The sequence below is a fragment of the Meles meles genome, chromosome 15 (assembly GCF_922984935.1).
Source record: "Meles meles chromosome 15, mMelMel3.1 paternal haplotype, whole genome shotgun sequence".
NCBI lineage: Eukaryota > Metazoa > Chordata > Mammalia > Carnivora > Mustelidae > Meles > Meles meles.
This window is the reverse complement of record NC_060080.1, coordinates 39,098,225-39,103,516: the sequence shown is the minus strand read 5'-3', so window position 1 is coordinate 39,103,516 and position 5,292 is coordinate 39,098,225.

The following is a 5,292-nucleotide window of genomic DNA, read 5'->3' as shown; positions in this document are numbered from 1 at the left end:
ATGTGTCGGGTTCGACCACAGATATTGGAGATGCAGCATAAATGGGAGAAAGATGACAAACCCTCGGAGAGAATGACTGCGGGGCTAAGAAGGGATACGAAGGAGCTAAGAGACTGGCAGAGTCCAGTGTGCAGGACTCCTTCAGAAGGGACGTCGTGGGGGAGGGGGGTCCGCAGAAGGGGGCTTCATTTAAATCAAGACCTGAATGAGGAGGAATTAACCCTTCAGTAAGCCCTAGGTAAGAGCGTTCTAGGCAGAGGGAAGAGCAAATGCAAATCCCCTGAGGGGGGCCTGTGCCTGACTGTTTGGAAAAGGAAGGGAGACTGCAGGAAACATAAAGACAGGGTTAGGAATGGTCCAAGAAGCAGGCAGGGCTGGGTCAGGCAGGGTCTGTAAACTGCAGGGAGGAGTTTGGATCTATCTTATTCTAAGGGTATCACACAGGGGGAGGTATGATGCCATTAATGTTTTTAAAAGATCATTCTAGAGTCTAGAGACAAACTCTATTTTAAGCTCCAGGGTATAATTTCACTGAGTAACTGCTCATTTATTATTCACAAACCGTTGAACTAGAATTGAATGCTAACAACCTTCGCAGCCACTAGTCATGTGGGACTACCCCCTCCCAATCGAAGGTGAGTCCTTGGAGGATAGGCAGGGTCCAACATTTTCTGCAGCTCCAAAGCCAGACGCTCAACAAGCATAGATTCATCCAGAAGAATCTGCAAATTTTTTTAATAGACACCCATTGGATTTCACTTGGACTCCATGAGAACTTGCTGCCCTCCCCCATCCATCCCACTGTGCACCTGCCCCCCATCCCTGAGTTCCCCAGTCAGTGGCAGAGGTGAGAGGAGAAGGGGATGGGCAGGAGAAGAAAGGGAGATACTCATCAGGGGCCTCAGAGAGCTCTCGGTCTTCTTGAGGGATTGGTGGCTAGGTTAGGGGAGAGAGAGAGATAGAGAATGAAAGAGTAGAACAAGAAAAGAGCAATGTGGGCCGACATGGGAGACAGGAAGGGGCATTGACAGTCCAATCCCAGCCCTGGTAGTGGGGAGCAGTCACGTTGCCCCTCTGGACTTGTGTGTCCTCATCAATGGCCTATACGTTCTGGTCAGAGGATGCTTTCTATCTGTAGGACAAGTCAGTTCAGGACAAATGGGCATTTCTCCTTGGATGACCTGCCTGAGTGAAAGTGAGAGAGTACTGAGGTTAGGTAAATATGGAACTATCTCCCTTCTTCAACTTAATGGGGTAGAGTCTAGAAACAGAACCAATTCTAAAACCCAACAGTGGAAGTTGACCACCTGCAGGGAGGTTGCCCTTAGGCCTCCAGTTCTGAAGTAACTTGCCTCAAGAATATCTGATATGGAAAATTTTAATTCTACTAACTGACAGACTAGGGCCGGGTGGGCAGATCATGACGTATATGCCAAGTCTGGCCCACTGTCTATTTTTTGCATGGTCCTTAATCTAAAAATGGTTTTATATTTTTAAATAGTTAGGGGGGTAGAATCAAAAGACGAATGACATTTTTTGACTGCAAAAATTAAATGAAACTCAAATTTCTGTGTCCATAAAGTTCCATTAGAACACATTCATTTGTTTAAGTCCTGCCTATGGTTGGCTTTGCACTACAAGGGCAGAGATGAATAGTGCTGACAGAAACGATCTAACTTGCTAGTCTAAAATGTGTTCTCTCCAGGCTTTGACAGAAGTTTGCTGATCCCTGTGTTGGACAGACTCTAAATGGTCCCATGAGTCTTGCTTCCAGGGAGTCACACCTCTGCGGAATCCCTCCCATTGAGTGTGGGCAGAACCTGTGACTTTCTTCTAACCAATAGAAGGCAGCAAAGGCTGCCACGCCCCTGATTGCATCACACAGGGCTGTAACTTCCGCCTTCCTAGCCAAAGCTTGCTCTCTTTGCAGCTTTGGCAAAGGCACCTGCTGTGTTATGAGCTGCCTTATGGAGAGACTCCTGTGACAAGAAACTGGGGGTTGGCACCCGACCACAGTGGGCAAGAGACTGAAGTCCAGCAACCTGAAAGGAATGAAATCTGGCCAATTGCCACAGGAGCTTGGAAGTAGATCTTTCCCCACTTGAGCTTCAGAGACCCCAGCCCTGGGTGGCACTTGGCTTACACCTTGTAAGAGACCCCAAAGTAGATCTTAGCAGAGCCCAAACTCTTGACCAACAGAAACTGTGAGATAATAAATATGTGGGTTTTTAAATTATTTTGCTGTTAAAGTAGAGCTGACATAGAATGTTGTGTTAGTTTCAGCGATACAAAAATGTGATTCGATAATTCTGGACATTTCGCAGTGCTCCCCACAATAAATGCAGTCGCCATCTGTCTCCATACAACGTTACTACGTTATTATTGACTATATTCCCTGTGTTGTACTTTTCATCTCTGTGACTTACTTATTTTGTAACTGGAGGCTTGGAGGCCTTAATCCTCTTCACTTTAAATGCATGTTAAGTTGTTAAGTTTATGGTAATATTGTTTCACAGCAATAGGTAACTAGGGCATCAGATTCAGATTCTCTCAAATATGGAACATTCCGTGGGATTCCCTCCACACAGACAGGGTTTCTACACAGCTCCTCCAGAGCAAAGCAGAGAAGTGAGGTGAGGCTGTGGCCGCCCAGGGTATGGCAGGAAGACCACGTTCAGCAGAAACTGGGTGAGTTAGAAGAGATTCCTGAGGACAACCCAGTCACTGAAAAGCCTGTCATTAAGGGCGTTACCAAATGGGCAGGACTGGAACAGGGTGAATCCCTAGATGTGCTTAGGGTCCTGGGGTGCTGGGGCCCAGAGGCACACTGGCTTCTTGGCTCTGAATTGCTGCAAGGTCATGGCCCTGGAGAGCAGGGCAGACCACTGAAATCTGAGGACCTTCTGCAGCCCATGACTTTAAGTCTTAGCCCGGAGTCAGGATCGTGCCATCTACACTGCAGCTGCTCTCAGCTATTTTCCTGTGGCCACGGAATCATGAAGGGAATCATGGGGAATCATGAAGAACCCCTCTCCACCAGACAGTCCTACCACCTTAGAACCATCCATGGTGAGAAAGTAGAGCTCAGATAAACTGGGAAGAGAGCAAGAAGCGGGGAGCTCCAGGCTCTACCTGGAAGTTAAAAAACGTGGATATATGTGGATACAAAGAACAATCTGATTGTGAAATTTGAACAATAAACTAAAGAAGTGGTTTGCTATTTGTAAAGAGAAAGTTCAAAACCTTTGTCAATCCCCAAGTTAAGAAACATAGCCATGGGGGTTCAGGAGAGAGTTGTCATGGGGCCAGTGTGTGCAGGATGGCTGGTGAAAGGCGAGGCTCACCACTCAGCTGCAGCTGTCAGTGGGCTCCCCCTTTCAGATCAGCCTCAAGACCCTGCCATCCTCTTGCCAGCCTGAGGCACAATCAGGACTGATCTGCCAGGGTTTCTAACAACTAGAAGAAATCATGAATATTAATTTTCAGACAACTTAAGTGCCCTTTTGTTTTAAAACTCCTGAGGTGGGGCCCCTAGGTGGCTCAATCGGTTAAGCAATGTCCGTTAAGTGTCTCCCGTACTCCAAGCACTGTCTTAAATGCTGGAGACACAAAAGTAGACAGGATGGGCTTGCTTCTAGCACAGGGCAGCCTCAGGGAGTTTCAGATGACACAGTGGCCATAATAATAGCTTTTGTTATTATGACTATTACTGTTACTATAATTTATAACATAGGTCCTCCGTGACATCCTTGCTGTTAAAATTTTCAAACACCTGTTAGAAAGAGTCCACCATGAGCCCATTAACTGCATGAGCTGCGACCCGCATGTCCCAAGATTATTCACAGATATAAGAGAATCTTCCCTGTAAAGCGTTGTCACTGGGGATGAGATGGATCTTTCAGTGAAGACTAACTTAACATGCACTTGACGGCTGGTCTGCAATTTGCTCACTCTGAGATCAAATAAAACTGTTTTGTGGCAATGCTTTGGGGGATAGGTATGTATTTTTCAAATAAAAATGTATCTGTATTATAAAACAAAACTTTGTTATGTAAAGAATGAAAGACCCCATGAGTCTTTTTAAACTTTCTGCATTTATTACTTAAAAAATGAAAATTTAGAGAAATGGCAAGAGTCAACCTTGCCTTTACTCAGTGACCCCCTTGCCCCTCCCGACCTGCCCACATACAATAAGAGATGACCACTCTTGAGAGCTGCTGTGAGTCCTTCAGGCTTTTCTGTGCATGCAAACATCCAGATTCCTGTAATAAAAATGGGCCATTACACCCGCTTTTTAAATATATATTTCTCCCCTACTGAACACTACATGCCTCAGCCAAAGAGCAGGCCAATTACTCCCATGGCTGCAGGAGATCACCCCCACACTATTTGGAAAGTGATGTAGGATTCTATTAAAGGTTGTTCCACAATTTTTAACCAGTTCTCTACGGATGGACATTTGGATGGCAAATGGTCATTTGCCAACAGTGCCGTGGTAATCATTCTTGTGTGTGCATTTTTATGTGTACATTTTTAGATAAATATTCCCATAGGGTAAATTTCTAGAAGTGGATTATTTTTGCAACCTGGCATTAGTTCTGATAATAAGTCGTAGTAGAAAAAGCCTTAGCCATGGATTCGGGAGCCCCAACAAGTTCCTGCTCTCACTCTCAGACGACTCACTGGACCTCTGAAACTCAGGTTCCCCATCCACGAAATGAAGGTACTAACCCCCCATTGGCCCATTACGTGGGGGGTGCTGAAATAATTTGAAATAAAAAATGCAGGGGCGCTTTGAAGGAAATGAGGGCTCAACAGATGGGGAAACGGGTGGTAGTGTGATTACTATGATCCCTTAGGTGTGTAAGCATGGGAGGGGTAATGAAACTCCCTACGTGAATTTAATTAACTTTAATTTTTAAACTCTGCCAGAATATTCTGAGAGTGCAGTGGTGGGTAGTTACAAGTGCCAGGGCCGTGGACTCAAAACAAACACGAGACTTTGCTAGCAGAGACTCTAGAGCCTGTGTCTGCAGGTACCCTGGGGTTTCAGAGGCCGGAGGGAGACCGAAGGCTGGAGGTCGAGGGAGGCTGGTCCGGACATGCTCTCCGGAAGTCTGACAGCAACTGGAGCCATCCAACCCGCGAGAGCTTACCCTAAGAGAGAAACTCCCATCCCTGGAAGTGCTGAAAGAGACCAGATGGACCCCTGTAGGGATCACACAGAGAGGTTTCCTGCAGGCAAACTGTCTCTGGGAGAACTTGGTTGAACCTTCGAAACAATGAAGCATC